Source organism: Protopterus annectens, chromosome 4.part0 (assembly GCF_019279795.1).
Source record: "Protopterus annectens isolate FY-2018-M chromosome 4.part0, PAN1.0, whole genome shotgun sequence".
Lineage (NCBI taxonomy): Eukaryota > Metazoa > Chordata > Ceratodontiformes > Protopteridae > Protopterus > Protopterus annectens.
In genome coordinates, this window is record NC_056733.1 from 1,227,945,278 (window position 1) to 1,227,963,717 (window position 18,440).

The window sequence follows — 18,440 nt, forward strand, 5'->3', positions numbered from 1 at the left end:
ACACAGGGAAAAAAAACAAAAGTGCAGCAGAGTAAAATATTTACCTGCTGCCATTGTCTGTGTGCAGTGCTGTACATGTTCTATGTGTGGTGTTAGTGCTTTAAAAGCTGTAATATTCTTCATGCTCCTACAATTTTCCCTCTGGAGCACATAGTACATCAGAGCAGGTAAAGCTCCCTGAACTACAAAGTAAAACGATTGTGCTTCACTAATCATAAGCCAGTAGTTATGTGTTTTTGAAATGGATGCTAACATTTGCCTTTTGTGCTTTCCTGCTGAGGTGATTTTTCTTGACAGCTATTTTTGACTACATAGTGAATGACTTATGATCAGAGACCAGATCACAATCCTTTTTATACATAACGTTCCTTTTCTCACCCTGCAAAGTGGCTTAATGAGCTGTCTGTGGGCCTTAAAATCCATATGGTGTTAATGTTTATACCAATAAAAACATTCCAGGAAAACATGAAACTCTTTTTTTTTCTCAATATTTTGAGGTGCTTTTAGGTTAGACTGAAGAAAAGCAAATGAGTGTTATCCATAGTGGTGCAGAATATTAAATGTAAATATGTATTGAAATTATTACTATACAAAGCTAAGTGCAAACCAGTACAACCATATGTAGATCACAAGTTTAACATGTAAAAGGCACATTCTTAGGCACTGGAGGTCTGATCAAAGAGCTTTAGTGACTAAATAACAAAATTGCTTGGTTTGCAGTAATGGAGTTAATAACAAAGCTTTTTCTAATGTATGCCACAGTAAATGGCATGGCTTGCTTTGTACTATTCTGGCAGACTGATCTCACTATCTCATTTCTGCTAGAAAAAAGCTGCAACATGCCAAAAAGTACGAAGCACCACAAATGTTGTACATTAAAGGAGATTTTAAAGATAAAGTGCAGAGTAGTCGAATGAAAAGGATACAATTTGAACTGGCAAGGATGAGGAAGGGGTCCAAAGTCTGCAAGGGAGAGTCAGTGAATCAGTGAAGAGAAATGCACAGTATCTTACCTAGAAAGCTAACACATATGTAAGAGTGTACAACTCTTCCTGAAGATTTACAAGCAACCACAACATTAAACTGTCAAAGAACAATCATCTCAGTGAATCTTAAATTAGTTCTACTGTATAAGAAAAAAGTACTGAAACTTATGGTTTGCTGAGAAGTGTTATGTCAGTCATCTAACAGTAAATATTAAAAAGTAATGGCTTTATAAAGACAGAGAGAACCTGTAAGGAATACGCTGCATGGATAAGGGATACTTTGCATGGTTTGGGATGCCATGATCTTGCAGTAACAGGACGTTTCAGAATTCACTGCTTTTGTGTGTTCTTCTGACAGTCAGCCTAAATGTAGACCTTTCACAATTGTCATAGGGCTTCTGTGTGTTTTTCAAGACACAGCTATAGTTCATTTTTCATGCACTATTTCAGGTGTATCATTTTAAAATGTTGAGGTGTAGTTATCAATATCTAGTAATATTTCACCTCTTTTACATTAGTAGGTGGTAAAATGTTATGCATTTCCTTTAATTTAACACACTGTCTCACATGCCCTTACTTGAGAATCTGAAAATATAATTTGTAATTAAATTTCATAAAAATCATAATATCCTTGTTCAGCATCAGCCCATTATTTCTCAGTATGTTCATTATTTTCTATAATATTTTATCATATTTTTCATATTTCATCATGCTCATTTACATTCTTTGTGAAGATTATTAAGTCATCACTGTACTCTTGTGTTCTTAATACCTTGTATCACCTGTTTTATTATATACTTGAACTATTATATGTATATATATATCTATATATCTATATATATAGCTATATATATATATATATATATATATATATATATATATATATATATATTATATACTTGAACTCTGACTCCTCTTCCCAATCCCACCTTTCTACCCCTATTTCTTACAGATATCTGTTCCTATTTGTATGTTTTGTTCCCTGCTCTTTGACATAGCCTTTCCTTTTTACTTCTATGTTAACTATATACTTCTACCTCCAATCTCTCCCCCCTTACTTTCTAGACCCCTACTTTTTATTTTCCCTTGTGCCAGCAGCTTCTTTTCTGGCACTGCAGGCCTCACTACTTGTATACATAGGTTAGCGATTTCCCATTCAAATAATGATTATGATGAATCTGTGATTATATGACACATAACAGTTTATATCTATGTTCAATTTTTCTTTCTCTTCAGAAGTTGTATAAAATTAATCTGTTTTTGCTGTATGTATCTCCTCATGATTGTATGCTTAAATACTTAATTGTTTGTAGAAAAAAAATTCACTGCTGTAATGGAGCTTTTCTCCTCGGGTCTCTGCTGAAAAAGGGCATCTGCCCAGTCAGACCAACCCGGTTAACAAATGGCAAATAAATACATAAATAAATAAATATGTTTGAATTTTCCTAATTCAGAAATCACACTGCATATTCTGAGTAAAAAAGACAAACTGACAAAACTATTTCAAAAGTAGTTTTCTGAATTTTGCAGCACAGAATACAGAAGCAAAATCCACCAATTTCTCATTGTATATCAACTAATTTATAGTCTGTTCCCAAACTAATCTACTTCCTGGATTTCAACCTGACCTTTCAGCAAATCATGTTCATCATCTATAACCAATCATTGCACTGCAAGTCAATTCTATAGAGAAGAATGCACTTCCAGTAGCAGTAGAGATTACTCAGTGAACAACAACCATATCAGATACCTACCACTTGGATAAAGTAAAGAAAATCAGTCCTAGTCCATATTTCTTGCATTTTTATTTCAAGTATTGCAAAGTATTTTTCTTGGTAATGCTTATGAACCAGTTTTTTTTTGTAACAACTTCCTTTTGTATAATATTTCTGATTTGAATGTATAACAACTCTTGATTATATAAACCCATCTTTTTGTGGAGCTTTTCTCCCCGGGTGTCTACTGAAAATGGACATATATCCAGCTAGACTAGCCCAGTCAACAAATGTAAAATAAATAAAATAAATAGTCAAAGCTTTGTACAGATGGAATAATTCATCTGTTACTTAATCTGCTACTTTAACATCGAATTACACTATGATGATATATTTTCAGGACTATATATATGCTAACTAGAGTGTCTGTGGACTGAGAATAAAGTATGAGTGAAGCAGATGATAGAGAATCATTTAATTTTACAATTATGTCTATAAAAATGCAACCTTGATGATATTTTATGTATGGAGCACTTGTAGGTTATTTACCTTTTGTCCCGTGATGATGGAATGACTATGCTGAAGATTTTCCCCCTCTCACATCATTGTGCGTTGATTTCTGTAAAGCAATAGCTTTAGAAGATTAATGTCTTTTTTTCATGCCTGCTACACAGTGCCTATCCCTTTTGAACTCTACAATACCACCATTGGTGATGTCTATACATAGGAACATTGGGACATGCTAGGTGAGTGACCATGAGGAACCACCAAATGCCTAGACATATACAACTTTAAGATGATGACCATAACAGTTCTTGACAGTGTTCAAATCCCAGATCAAGTAGGGCCACACATGATAATCTTTGAGTAAATTTGTATCCAGCCCTCCAGTCAACAAGACTAGCCTTAAAAGTAGCCAAAGTAGTACTTTGCTTGACTGTTAATGGAAATTTATTCCATAAGAATAAATTGAGTTAGGAATCTATCCCTCCAGTGAGTCTTGTTTCTTTTTTGGTGCAGATTTAGGACCTTTGTACATGTGTTTGTAGAGCCACTGGTTTTGTGAAGAAATGGGAAGTCAAATAGGAATTATATGGCTGTAAAAGCAAGATACAGATCACCTCTCAGCTACCCGCAAGGTACTGAGCATAAGGAGAGTCATATTAATCGATCAGGATCTTTGAAAAATGTAATACCTTTAATTTTCTTCATTCGAAATCTTTGGCAAGTTTCCAATTGAACTATATGATTGGAATTGTGCATACCAAAAGAGGGCATTGGACTCAGTAATGGCCTTGATAAGGGAAGAATATAGTGGTAGGATGACTTTGTTGGATTGTGAACATATTCCCTTGCAAATTAACAGGGACACATAGAGAAATGTACTCACTATGCTGGAAACATGATGACTGAATGAGAGAAAGCTATCCACATAAGGTCCTAGGTCTATTGTTATCATATCTAGCAAGAGTACCATTTATAACGTATTAGGTGGGAGCAACTTATCTACCAAATGATACTGTGCCACACTTTTTTTTATTCAGTCTGAGACATTTTTTGATACCATATGTATGTGTATATTCATGCTCTTGCTAAACGTGTTCTGTATCAGTGCATGACTTGTTAGTGCTCATTTTGTGGACATAAGCAAACTTGGTCATCCACACTACTGGGATACTGGCTTGGATGTCTGCAAATAAATGCGAAATAGAAGAGGGCCTAAAACTAATCCATATGGCACCCCATAATTACAATTTTACATTCAGAGATGGAACAAGCAACTTTCACAGTTTGAGATCTGTTAGCTAGGCAATTTGAAATCCAATGGATATTGTATGGGTTTGCATAAAGCTTGTCTAATTTTTTAGTAATACCAGCATGGGGGATAGTGTAAAAAGCCATGGTCAAACCAAGATAAGCAGTGTGCACAGAATGACCACTGCCTATAGCCCATGTAACTTTTTCAAAGAAGTTTACTAGGTTTAGAAGACAGGACGAGCCCCTCACTAAACCAAACTGACTGGTATTTAAATAAGTTAAGTCACTTGTGTCTGTATAAAGGAGTTTGGACATTGGCAGAATGGTTAATGTGTTTACGTTACAGACACTGCTATGATACACCTTATGGCTTTGCATATACCGGCGGTGAGGCTGATGGGTCCTTAATTACCTGAGTCTATAGAGGGGTCTACCTGGTGTAGAGGAGTCACTGTGGCTGTTTTCCAGGCACCAGGAATAAACCTTGTAGATTTGCTGAGGCTGAACTGTTGAAGTAGAGGCTCAGAAAATGCATACTTGGCATTGATGAGGATGTAGCCTGGTATCATTATGTTGTCCAGTTCTCATGGAAGTGTTATTTTCAGCCTTTGACAGGGGTTCTAAGACTTGTTCCAGGGTGATTTTGGGAGAAACTAAATTCTCTGTGATACTGTTGGCAACACTGTGGGAGTGGAAAATTTAAGTCTGAAGTTGTCTGCTAATATATTAGCATATTCTCTGAGTCATAATGGGTCATATTATGGAAGAGCTCTATGCATTGCTCAACATTATTCCTTAATTTTCTGACATAAATGAAAAAAAGATTTGTAGTTTCCTTTGGAATCTGTAGCAAACATAGGATCATACCCAGCTTTTATTTTATAATAGTGTATTTTAACTTCCTTGCTGACATGTTCCAGTGTAGGTTTGAGGAAGGCAGATGGAGATTTCTTACTGCTTTGCATTATTTTTCTTCTTTTATTGTACAGTTTATTAATAATGGAGTTCCAGCAGAGAGTATTATTCCTGAATTATCATTTTATTTATGGTAGATCGGTACTCTATTTTCTATGCAACTGTTCAGATGCTGGTAAATGTCAGAGATGAATGTGGAAGCCCTCCAGTTGCATCCATTTGCAAGGGATTGTTTGAAATTTTACATAGGTCTTCTACAAGCTGAATTACATTTAAACTGGAGATGTCCCTAATGATGGTTCCATTTGTTGGTGGGATGTTACCACTAGCTTTGACAGAGGAGATAATTGATTTGTATCAGATTTAACTAGGGATGAAGGAGTGAGCAGATGAGTGGTGGGGTGGAGTGAAGGGGAGGTCTAGGCTGGTAAGAAACAGGTCAAGAATAATGGTCTGTTTCACAATTTGTTCCAATGTATTGGTATTAATAATGTATAAGAAACACTGAGCTTAACTATTTTTAAGAGGTATAAGTGTGTCAATCAATCATTCAATCAATTAATCAGTCAATCAATGCTTTGGTAATTGAAGTCCCCTAGAAAGAAGATATTTGGTTGGATATGGGATAATTTCTATGATCTTTGAGTGACATTGATAAGGATCAGGTTAGGGTGCAAATCTGATGTAAAGTAAGGGTGTTTCAAACAAATCTAGATATTCCACCACACATACCCAAAGAGTATTGGGTGGCTGAACATCTCCTTATCTGAAAAGTATGTGTGCCATTTACTACTATATGGGATATCTATAAACAAATGGGAACCTGTCAGTTCCACAAAACAACACTTACCTGAAGAAGAGTTCACGAAGACCACATTGCTGACACAACACATCACCGACAATGATAAGTAGTGCAGAATGGGATGTATTCCCATTTTTTGCAATCTGGTGTGATCTCGGAGTTGGTATATTTAAGTATGGCGGGTGGGGGGTGCAGGGGGGGCTTGCCCCCCTGCTATATACTTGGTTCTTGTTTTGTATTTAATTGCAGAAACGGGAATACATTCTGTTCCTAGGTACTTACAGTTACTTGTGTCAGTGATCTGTTGTGTCAGCAATGTGATCTCGGTGAACTTATCTTCGGGTAAGAGATTTTTCATGGATCTGATATGGATCCAAGCAAATACATCCATGGTAACTTGTCCCTCAGTCCACAGTTTACTTTCATCATTAGACATCCATCACAAGCTGCATTTGTACTGATGGTTCATTACAGAATAACTGATGTTAAAAAAAAAGCAAAAAACAAGAGTGCACTATTTCAGAAACACATTTTTTTAATGATGCTAAAGCATACCTTATTTTCCATGTGGAAGCTTTTGACATCAAACACAAGTGTATTTTGGGGAATGGATAAACAGTTTCACAGTTTTGCAATTTTTGGCAATGCTTACTGCAGATTTTGCACTACTGTTACTGTGATAGGATATTCTGCAGCTCATTCAATGTTCAGAACTTTTAGTATGTGCTTCATACATTAACATTTCAATATATTCCAATGTTTTTAACATTTTTCCCCTTCCTTCCAAAATTGTAGCAGTTATACCCTCTCATCTACTAGCATGGAAAAAGGAAAAATGATCTGCTACTGGGCTTTCTTTTTTATTATTAGTAATGTTTTTCATAAAGGAGGAACAGACGGATTTGAAAATAATAAGCCACAATAGAAAATTGATTCATAACACTCAGATAAATGTAATAATAATAATAATACTGTGGTGTAAAATTACTAACAATATCTAAGTATTTGAATAATGATATGAACATCTTTTAAATACTGGAATGTAAGGAAATACTGTTTATTCTTAAGTATGGAACATGGAAACGTATGTGTGGGAATAAATGGAGAACATTATTGAAATGATTATTAGGGGAGTGACTCTTTATGTTTTTTTTTTAATTGAGCATCAAAATGAATTGTGATTGAAACATTTAAACAATAGCAACTGTTGTGTGATATATATGTTTTACATGAACTCCTTTGAAGGCTTGGGCTGAGGTGTTAAAAAAACTATAATAACATTTGTTTAAATATGAGTGGTTACATTACAGACCACCTAGACATTACAGACCACCTGACAGTTCAGGAAGTTGAAGCACTTCTAGTTTATGCACACTGCAGTAATCTAGACCAAGTAAAACATTGAAGGTAGTGGTGTGTACAATCTAGTACTCCAAATGGGCTGATTAATCGTTATGCAGTCCAGGGGAACCTGACATGTTCTTCCACATGCTGGAGCATAAAGCAATGGAAATGATTCCGGATAAGTGAGGCTTACACTTGTGATATCCATAATATGTCAACAGTACATCAGTAAAAGGTCCCTGTAGCTGAGATGTTTAAAGTGATATATATCTTAGAATCCACAGGAATAGGCACACCATTTATTCTCCTCTACTTTACTTGTAGATCAAAGTTTGAATATACAGTCTCCCTCTCCATATGTTAATGATCCTTAGAGAATGGGCTTATTGTACATCAGCACCATGATTGGAGAATGAGTATTCTCCAGGAGGGTATTAATGTACAAGTAATGCCCAGTGAAAAACATGATCTGATGTTGCAAATATTTGTTCATTCCTTACTATCAGGACTTTGGTTCCATCCTCGGAACTGATATGGCTGATTCCAAGCTCGCGCCACCCAAAAACTTTCAGCTAAGACTTACCCATAATGCTCCTCTCCTAGTTACTCCAGATCTCATTTGCCACTTTCCTTGTCAGATGTGCTAGCCAGCTCTCTCAAAGCTAAGTGGAAAATTGTGATTTTTAATATAGTTTCTCCTCAAACTTTCTTGTTTTTTAGTCAATTTAGCCTTTTCTCACTGTCGCCTATAGCCTACTTCTATTTCCTACCCTTTACCTTGGTAATTAAATTTCTACCATTGTTGGCACTGTCCCTCCCTCCTGCCCTTGGTAGGCCCTTCCTTACCACTTGTGTTATTTTTTAAATACCATCGTTGGTATTCCCTCAATTTTTTCTCTCCCTTCTTTTGTTTTTTTCTATTAGGATAGCCTTGTGTTTCCCCAGTAGCTCAGTCTGAAAAGGGATAATTCTGTAGTTCACTTTAAAAGCCTTGCTATGTCAGACAAAGCTAAGTTGGGGTTTAAACAATGTGACAAGTGTGGGCGTAAGATGCCCAACTTGGACGGACACACTCGTTGCGTCTGCTGTTTGAGTGGGACCATAATAAAGCTGACAGTTCCATCTGTGCTAGTTTTAGTAATCGTACACTAGCAGAACATAAAAATAAGCTTATTTTGAAAGGTTTAATTAAGACACCTTTTTCTGAGGCTTTATCTGAGTCAGAGGTCTCACCCCCTCCAAAGATCAAAAAACATAAGGAAAAATGGAGTCATCCGGTTCTTGCATCTCCGTCAGTTATGAAAGACAAGTATCGGATGCCAAACAGTCTCGCAAACCAAAAACCTTAACGCAAATTTTATTTGTAAAGTAAATTAGCGTTTTCGCTTCTCTACACAAGGAAGCTTCATCAGAGTAAACAAAATGCTCAGTAAGGCGCCAAAACTTACGGAGCATTTAAATAAATAAGAAGCACTCATATTACATCACTTCCTAAGGAAGTGAGATCTATACTTTGTGATGGAATGTAACACCAAATTAATAAAACATATAATTAATACATTTAATGAGTTACCAATTGCGATCAAAAACACGCACGGGCTCTACGGCTCTTAAGAGATCAGATCACTACATAAACACTATGCATATATATAAAAATAACAATAACGTATGTAAAAAAGTATGTAAAAGAGTACATAAAAAAATATAAAAATATAATAAAGCAAATAAACATATGCTTCTACAATAAAAAATAGTTCCCTTGTAATAAGGGCTACCTTATGAAAACATATGCATAACATACTTGATTTTAGGTGGCCTTCACACTCTATAAATATGAACGAATAAACAGTTAAAATAATATTAACTATTGTAAATATAAAAATAAAAATAAAAATAAGAGGTAAATGACAGGTCCTAAAACTACCTAAAAAAGTCTCTTAGGTACAAATAGCAGCTATCGCCTAAGGTAGGCTTTGTATTTTAATACAGGAGAGATATTACAACTCTCATTCAAACCTGGGAAAGTGAAGGCATCTAACCTGAGTTGCCACTCCAATTCCCGATTCTCCAATAGGAGAGGAATAGGTCCCCCCCCGAATGGTAGGTATGAGGTTGTCAATGCCCATAAATTGGAAACTATGCCCCGGATTTTTTATTATATGCTTGGCCAGGGCGTTTTCATTTTTACAATTTTTTATTGCATAGCAGTGTTGGTAAACATGCTCTGGGCGTAAGATGCCCAACTTGGACGGACACACTCGTTGCGTCTGCTGTTTGAGTGGGACCATAATAAAGCTGACAGTAATATTTGTGCTAGTTTTAGTAATCGTACACTAGCAGAACATAAAAATAAGCTTATTTTGAAAGGTTTAATTAAGACACCTTTTTCTGAGGCTTTATCTGAGTCAGAGGTCTCACCCCCTCCAAAGATCAAAAAACATAAGGAAAAATGGAGTCATCCGGTTCTTGCATCTCCGTCAGTTATGGAACTGAGTTGGCTCCATGCTTCTCTGGCGCCATCGGCCCAGACCTCTTCGGCACCAGGCTCTGTATCTTCTCCCTCAGTGCCATCTATGATATTCACCTCTATTTTGGTTCCAACCTCAGCAGCACTGACTTCGGCGCCGTTCTTGGATCTGACTTTGGCTCCTATGACTGTACCTGCTTCGGCACCATCCCCGGCCATGGTGCCGATAGTTTCTTCGGCTCCATCGGCTCCTAAAGTTAAATATCTTCCAAGGACAAGATACTCTAGAACGTATGACCCCTTTTTGGGGCAGAAGTTTAGCCCCTTTCTAGAAAGACCTGATTCTCCTTCAGCACCTTCTTTTAGAACCACCAGAATTTTTTTTCTGAATTAGACCTAGTGCGGGTTGTGGACCAGCTTCTGGCAGCTAGGGGATTGCCCATTCCAGCTAGACCTTCCATCCCTCTTGGCTCGGATTTTTTTTCTACATCTTTCCCTATTTATCCTCCTCTGGCCTCTACCTAGCTCCTGGAGATCTTGGTACTGATGTCCACCCCAGTGCATACTGTCTCAGCACCGACAGCAGGTTTTCCCCTGTTGGCACCAACCACCCTTGCTGCATCAGCTCCAGTGGAACCAATGCTTTCTTGGAGCAGTGCTTGGACCATCTCTACCTTGGTACCTAACCCGGCACCTAGTTTCTCACTGGCACCATCTATGTCCATGGCTCCAATGGCTTCCAGTCCTCTCAGAGATCTTCACCTGGTGGTGGGCTCTTCAGGACGGGGTGTGACCCCGGTTCTGAGGTTGTCCTTCTCGGTTCTGGGATCCCACCCATCCTTGGGCAGGCCCACTTTCCAGGTGATGGAGAGGGTCCTTGCCTCCACAGGCTCGCAGTCAGCACCAATGACATCAGCATCAGAACCCCCGCCCAGCATGCAGCTGTCCCAACCCCCTATTTCATGATCCCAAGCATGGGATCCGCAAGACCCTCCCTTTGAAGGGAACCCCTTCTCCAGAGTTGTCCTCAGAAGATTCCACTGGGGAGCCACCCTGGAAGAAACATTGCAAGAGGAAGCACCTTGATTTCCAGGAGGAATCTATCACCGAAGACACTGACTGTGATGAAGGAAAAGGGTCCCCATGGTCTCCCCAGGAAGACATCTCATTCAGAGACATTCTTGAAATCCTCAAGCAGCAGGGATACTGGAAGTCCTCTAACCCTTCTTCTGAGGAATTGGTGTTCTTGCAGGCCTTCCTTGCCCAGCCATCTACTTCCTGGGTGACCCCACCGGCAGATGATCTTGTTAAGCTCATTGTGTGGCATGCCTGGAAGGTCCTGGACAATGTAGAACCTGTCCCCCGGAGACCAGAAAAAATGTTATCTACACCCGAAGAGCAGCCCCACTGGTCCAAGCAGTTGACAGCTGATTCCATGGAATACCAGTCAAAATCAAGTATAAGAAAACAACAGCACTCAACTCAAACCACTTCTCCTTGCACTGCAGTTCTAATTATAATTTATATTCAGCTTTATAAAAGTACCAAGGAACATTCTGAAAGTAGCAATCTCTGTGATACCCCCACTTGTAAAAATGTTTCTTATCCAAAAATGGCCTGCTGCCTGACAACAACTATCTACTTGTTTCATGGGGAAAACATGATCAAAGTAAAAAATGAACAGCAAACAAGAAACAGGCTCAAGATAAATTGCTTAAAGGATTACTGCACAGGTTATGGACCACACTTGCTAGATTGACATTCTGTTTAGTTTACAGGTAAAGCCTGCAAAGACAACTGCAAGTCTCCAAAAACTGTAATGAGCTTCTGAAAATGCTGTAATCCTGTCCTTTATTACAAATACTGTCATATGCATTTCAATACCCAAGGCTTATACATTATCTAGTTATGTAAATATTATCTGCATGGCAACAACAAAAAGGCTTTCAATGATGATAATTCTTTAACAGTATGCTTATTAAAGCTTACTTGCATCTTACAGTCTCAGACAAGCTTACCTGATGGTCATTAAAGCATTGCTACTTAAACACAGAGCAACAGGCACTGCAAAAGCATGCATTTTCTGATTAAGAAGAACCATAAATCAATAGTATAAAAATATGACAGAAAACCAGAACATTCTGCAAAATCAAGGACAGATGAAAAGCCACTGCAGTACTTGTGTCTACCTTGCATGGGGGGATACTCTGCACACTTAACACTTTATAACTGCTCCTTGCCTTGATTGGACACATCCAGAGTCACTACATGGGGGAGTGGGGTGCAACAAGTATGTCACAATTTGAAATGTCTCTGGCTGACTGTGATGGCCATGACACATTTGTCATATCTCTCAACCTCAGAGCAAGAAATCTGGACAAAGCCATAAAGTGTGACAAAGGCCAAAATTTAGGACACATTTTAAATATTGCTCTTATAAACTTAGAAAGATAATAAGGTCTTGTTTTAGTATGAATTTCCTGAAGGGTATGAAATCTGAAACTCAAATGTCTGTCATTATTTTCTAGCTTCAGTCTGTAATGATTTGCCACTAATTTGCTAGAAAACCACAATTTTATGAAAAACGGACCAAAAATGTGATGCAAAAATATAAAATAGCCACATAATACAGCTGGGAACCTGTCAAAGAAGGGGTACTTTTTTAATATTAGTACTGTTAACTTGAGCAGATGACAAAATAAGAGAATCTACATGCATTTCTGAAATTAAAAGTAATCTATAACTGATCATTACAATTATTTATTAATTGTAAACCCTCCACGTTTTCTTCCAAACTTGCCACTTTGCAGAGGGACTATTAGGGGAAGAGCAACATTTTGAGCCAAAATCAGGGACATTTGAGAGGTTTGGATATACCTAATTGTATAAAACGATTTATTTGCACGTACCTCAATGCAGGAAATTAATTTGGATAAGGCCAAATATATTGGCGGAACATACAAACAGTACTAAAAATTGCTCTTGTATAAACTTAGACAGCTGACAGAATAACAGGTATTGCATGCATTTTTCTGAATGGTATGAAGTCTGAAACTCAATGTCTGTAATTATTTAGTGACTTCATTCCTAAATGATTTGTCAGAAAACCACAAATGTTATGAGGAACAAACCAAAAATAAGAAGGAAAAATCTTTTCATTTTGCAAAAATCTGGACAGTTGAGAGGTATATTATAGTAAATAGCTGTTTTTATTTCACCAAACTCTTAAGAGCTTTCATACTGATGACAGGGGAGAGGGAATGACAAACCCACAAAAAGTAAATATTTGGTAGTAGTCTCATAACCTAAGGGAGCAGTTAGTCTCACACACCCCCACAGTGTATTTGCACAAACATACCTACATTTATTTATTTATTTTACATTTGTTAACCGGGAAATTCCGACTGGACCAGGTCCATTTTCAGTGGAGGCCCGGGGAGAAAAGCTCCAACATCAAGTTATACAAATACAGTAGATCCAGCATAATACACAAAACAGGTTACATCATGTATGCTGAGCATAGTAATATAACAAGAATTAATAAAAACACTCCAGGTAAAAGATATAGAATATGGGTAAAAAGACAATGTCAGTCATACTTTGGTAAGAAAAGAAAATATATCAAGTAAGATTCTACAGTTAAAAGTACCCTTTCAGATGACCAAGCCTACAGGGAATCATAGCTCCAGCATGTGATCAGAGAGGAATTTGGGGAGTTAATAGTAGTATGGGTAGGGTTATGTGATACAAGGGCATAACCATGTACTAAGAAGGTGCGATTTGAGGGAGTTTTTGAATATGGATGTGGAGGGGGCAGTGGACACAGATAGGGGAAGAGAGTTCCAATTTCTGGCAACGGTGTGGGAGTAGAGCGCTTTCCCTGCATTATTGTTAGCCTTGGTGATGGAGAGGAGAGATTTTTCACTGGATCTTAGGTATCGGTTTGCATTATAGATAGTAAGTAGGTTGGATAATGAGGGTTTTTTTTCAGGATATTTGAGAATATTGTAGGCTGTGCCCAGCTGGTGATAGTTAAGTAGCTGTGGTAGCTAGAATTGAAAACACCAAGGCTGAACGATACAAAGATTTATTCAAAAATCACAGTGACAGTGCCAGTGACCACATAAACGCAAGTTAATGTAGTTAAGCTCTTTCACCCAAACTATGTCAGGCTTTTTCAGAACAATTTAAGAAATGCATACCCAGCAGCTTAAATATATACAATTAAGATAACAACTAATGAATGGGTACAAATAAAGTATCATCCCTCCCCCTTGTAAAGTTATGCATTTTCCACAAAACCTCACCCTCACAAACAAAATATTAAAACAATGTCTTAGAATTAACTTAGTTGTCCACCTTAAGTATTAAAATAAATAGATGTATTAATAAAATACTTTTGAGCTTTTAAATTTTAATACTTTACAATCTAGCTGCCCTCAACCTATATACCACCGTCCAAGAACTGCTTACTGTATCTGACACAGCAGTACATATGCAAAGAAAATAATGCAAGTATATTACATGACTTCAATGTAATATCTGTCCCAGAAAACAGAAATTGCATTGATGATACAAATACATTTATCACTGCACAAAATCACATTAATTGCATTTAAAGTGATAACTGGCATTCAGCACACTTGCACACATCGCTGTGATTGCAGTGGTTGACACTAAATCGAAGACAGTAGTAGCACCATGTCCACAATACTGTCTCATAGCTCTCAATCAATCAGGGACAAAATTCAACAGAATCAGGGGCACTTTTAAAATATTAATGCTATTAACTTGAGAGTAGACATTGACAGAATCAGAACATAAGAATTAATATACTCTTTCTGGAGTAAAAGAAGTCTATAACTCTTAATTCTTGTCATCATTCAAATGTAATTCACCACTTTTCCTCCAAATGTCACTGGTTTTAGGAGGGATTAAGAGGGACACAGCCAAAATTTCAGTCAATCAGGGACAGTTGAAAGGTATGCTGTCAATACACAGCATGCCAGAATAAAAAACTATTATTACCTACAGCATGCCAGCATAAAGAAACTGTCACTGTAGACAGTACAACTCCACCAAGAAAAGAAAAATGTCACTTACTTATTTCAGTCTCTCAGCGAGCTGATAGCTCAGCTTAATAGTCACTCACTACAGTCCAATTGAACGAATTAAAAAAAAATTCAGTATTAGCCTCAGGATGACCGATTTCCAATGCAATGATGCAGTGTTATGCAATTCAAATTGCAAATATACAACCAGGTTGACTTAGTCAGTGCCCACTGGCTGCTACTGTTTGGCTCTCGCTCTTTTCCCAGCACATAAAGCCTGGGAAGAGTGTGAGAACCAATCAATAACCATTCAGCCCATCACATCACGTACGTGCCTGTGGACGTGGCAGTCCGAGCCCCTTCCATTTCTGCATAGATTTCTGGGCATCACACTGATGCATTCGCTCATTAATCCAGACTGCTTTTACAGCAGTCTGGATCTGGATTTACAGAAAAACTAAATTTTTTTTTTACCCGGAACTCGGCAAGCATGCGCAGTTTGAGTTCCGGGACTTCAGCGAGTCAATCTGACTCATAGGTAAATAAGCAGGGCCAGATAATAAATGATTGTATTAAAATAATTTATATTTTATTATTTTATTTACAAAATGTTATTTATTTTGCTGGGAGGGCTGCAGTCCTGCAGTCCTATAGGACGAGCCGCCCCTGGCCTTTCCCCTGTTTCCCCTCATTCCAAAATTTCTCCAGAAAGCTCAAAGGTTAAGAAGCAAAGTGATCCTCATTGCCCCCTATTGGCCCCGTCAAGTCTGGTTCCAATTTCTATGGCCTAATCTGATTCACAGCCCGTGGATCCTGGATCATTCTCAAGGCCTGTTATCTCATCCTCAGGGACTGATTCATCCCAGTCTCCACAGTCTCAAGCTCACAGCTTGGTTCTTCCACTTAAAATGATTGGCAGGCTGCCTGACATCCCATTTCCTGTTTGTGAAATTCTTCTGGCTTCACACAAACCTTCCACTAGGAAAGTTTATTCTAGTAAATGGACTAGGTTCTCTATTGGGGCCAAAGATCAGAACATAGATCCCTTTTCTATGTTTATTCAAAAGATCCTTCAATACCTGACAGCTCTTTTATATGCAGGAGCCTCAGCATAGATGATCACTGTACATTTAGCAACTATTGCCAATTTTCATAATGCATTTGATAATTCTTTGATTATGTCACACCGCCTATGCAAGACATTTTTGAAAGGAGTATTACATGTTAAACCTCTGGTCAAGCCTCCCTCAGAACTCTGGGACTTGACTTTGGTGCTTCAGTCTCTCACAAGTCCTCCTTTTGAGCCTTTTGATTCATGTGATTTAAAGTTTTTGTCATGGAAAACCTTACTTCTAGTAGCACTTACCTCAGCGAGAAGAGTATCTGAGCTGCAGGCCTTGAGTGTCAAGAGACCTTACTTGATCTTCCACATGGATAGGGGGTCCCTTCATACTGACCCTTCTTTCTTACCCAAGGTCATTTCTGGATTTTCCATTAATCAATCAATTGACCTGCCAGTTTTTTTCCCTCAGCATTCTAAAAGAGGGGAGTACCTTTTGCACACCCTTGATGTGCATTGGCAGCTTTGTTGTTATTTGGACAGGACCAAATCTTTCAGGAAAATAGATCAATTGTTTGTGGCCTTTGCAGGACCCAGATTGGGTAAACCTGTCTCCAAAGTGACTTTATCCTCCTGGCTTAGAAATGTCATTACCTTTATCTACCAACAGAATAAGCTATCCTTACCTTCCAGAATAAAGGCTCATTCTACCAGATCTATGGCTACTTCTGTAGCATTCCATTCCAGTGCCTCTATGGATAATATCTGAATAGCAGCTACTTGGGCAAGACCTCATACCTTTATCTCTCATTACAAATTGGATTTGGCTTCCAGGGGACGAGCATCTTTTGGTTCTATGGTGCTCAGGAATATCCTTTCCTTAGGGCCACCCAGGACTCAAGTAGCTGGGGATTCAGTCCTGATAGTAAGGAATGAACAAAGATTTACAACATCAGATAAAGAAGTTATGTCTTACCATAATGTTACATCTGTGTTGTAGATCTTTGTTCATTCATTACTTCCCACCCTCCTTTCCCCGCCTAGACTGCTGGTAGACTTTAGGAACTCCTGGTTAGGGTATTTGCTCAGACAGAGCTTCTTCCTTTTTTCTATTACTATCTCTATTATATAGGGGCAAGCAAACTCGATCTGGAGTAACTAGGAGAGGGTAATTATGGGTAGGTCTTAGCTGAGAGTTTTTGGCTGGCACGAGCATGGAAATGGCCGTATCGGTTCCGAGGATGGAACCGAAGTCCTAATAGTAATGAATGAACAAAGATCTACAACACAGATGGAACGTTATGGTAAGACATAACTTCTTTTTTGCTGCATCATGGCAGCATATCAAGCTGCCATGGAGCTCAGATTGAGAAAACAGAACAGTTGCCATTATTTTACACTCGCTAACAGCACTTCTGCTGTTTAGCAAGTAAAATATAATGAAAGCAAATAAAAAAAAATGTGTGTATGTGTTTGCGTGTGAAAGTGTATACGTGTGTGAGTGTGACAGCGAGATCGGTTGAGCTACTATTTTACACTCGCTAAACAGTGCTTTTGCTGTTTAGCGAGTGTAAAATAAAATAAAAGTAAAATAAAAAAGTGTATGCATGTTTTAGTGTGTGTAAGTGTATGCCTGTATGAGTGTGAGAGACAGATTGGTTAAGCTATTATTTTACACTGGCTTAGAAGTGTTTATACTGCTTACCGAGTGTAAAATAAAAAGTGTGTGTGTGTGTGTGTGTGTGTGTGTGTGTGTGTGTGTGTGTGTGTGTGTGTGTGTGTGTGTGTGTGTGTGAAAGAGAGAGACAGTGCATGCTTGAATGAAAGTAAGAGAGAAAGATGATCATTTGTATGTGTGTCTACGTTGCTGTCTGCATGTGTGAGTAAAGGGTGCATGAAAGCTGAAGAGAGTGTTTGTGTGTGTGTGTGTGTGTGTGTGTGTGTGTGTGTGTGTGTGTGTGTGTGTGTGTGTGTGTGTGTGTGTGTGTGTGAAATCAGAAGAGACTGTGTATGTGTACATGGGAGAGAGAGAGAGAGTGGGCTCTATGTAAAATTGTTGTTTTTAACTTGCTTATTATTTTTTTAAGCACTATATTACTTTTTATATATATTTGATGTAAAATGCCTCCTCCAACAGCAATAATATATACTACAGCAAGTTTGAAATATTAGGTGGAGGAACTATTTTACATTAAAAATATATAAAAAAAAAATAATATAGTACTTAAAACAATAAATAATCAAGTAAAACACAACAATTTTACAGACAGCCCATTCTCTAAGCACAATAATGCCCTCCAGGTTTGTGTTAATGTGTAATCCATGCTCTTCCTGGGGTGTAG